The sequence below is a fragment of the Beta vulgaris genome, chromosome 7, assembly GCF_026745355.1.
Source record: "Beta vulgaris subsp. vulgaris cultivar EL10 chromosome 7, EL10.2, whole genome shotgun sequence".
In the NCBI taxonomy this organism is placed as follows: Eukaryota; Viridiplantae; Streptophyta; class Magnoliopsida; order Caryophyllales; family Amaranthaceae; genus Beta; species Beta vulgaris.
The window spans coordinates 5,873,622-5,875,009 of NC_079208.1; positions in this window are offsets into that span (position 1 = coordinate 5,873,622).

The window sequence follows — 1,388 nt, forward strand, 5'->3', positions numbered from 1 at the left end:
CCTTTACCTCTTTTGATTATTGTTAGGTGTCTCTACATTTGTCAATACCAACGTTTGAAAAGCCCCTCCATTTTGTTTTGAGAAAATGTGGTGTCAACGTAAGGATTATGACAGATTGGTTAAGAAGTCTTCGTGTACTCGATTTGACGGTTCACATACGTTTAATCTTGTTAAAAAAATGCAAACTTCTAAAAGACAACTCTAAGAAATGAAATCTTTCTCAGTTTCATAATATTTTTTGGCAACTTCGTTTAGTAGATTCCAAATTGGTAAACATTCAGGAGAAGCTCATATCTAACCCTTTATGCCCTTTTCTTAATTTGCAACAAGAACATTTTCTTGAACAACGTGAAAGACTACAAACTCTTAGTCGTGAGTACTGGAAGTAAAAGAGTAAGACTAATTACCTCCATTTGGGGGATGCAAATACTAAATACTATCATACTCATGCCTCTATTAGAAGGAGTAAAAATCAAACTAAGAACTTTACTACAGACACTAATCAAATCATTTTCTCCCCAACTAGTATATTAATTGAAATCACGAGGGAGTTTAATAAAAGATTTATCTCGAATCCTCATTGTTATTTTGATGAAGTGGATTTCTCCCTTCTCTCCTATTATTTCCCCTAAAGGCAATTTCTTTCTCACAAATATAATGTTAGATGAGGAGATCAAAGTTGCAACCTTTAATCTTGCTCCTGACAAATCCCCAGGCCCAGACGACTTTCCTCCGTTCTTTCTTCAGGAAATATTGGACCCTTGTTGGCAATTCGGTGGTAAGAGCGGTTAAAGCTTTCTTCCCCTCTGGAAATATTTTGAAAGAGATCAATCACACTTTCCTTGTTTTAATCCCGAAGATTAATAACCCCTCAACTGCAAATCATTTTCATTCAATTAGTTTGTGATTTACCATTTATAAGATAATTTCAAAAGTTATTGGCAATCGCATTAAATAAGTTATGGGAAGCTTATCCATCCGCTCCAAGGTGCCTTTGTTCCTGAGCGCCTCATTCAGGATAACATTTTAATAATGCATGAGGTTTTCCATTATTTTAGTAAAAAATCAGGTACAAAAGGCTGGATTGCAATCAAGTTAAGTTATATAGAAAAAGCATATGATAGGCTAGAATGGGACTATAGTTTAGTCTCTCTTAAAAAGTTGGGTTTCTGTCCTTAATGGATTGAGTGGATTAAAACCTGTATTTCTACTCCGTCTTTCTCGATTCTAGTAAATGGCGTCCTAAGGAATATATGTTTTTCTTCAAGAGGCATCCGTCAAGGTGACCCTCTATCCCCGTATTTTTTTATTCTTTGTGCTGAGTTGCAACCTAGACAATTCTCCTTTGAAAATTTGCAAAAAGACAAATCTATTGGAGTCTCAATTGG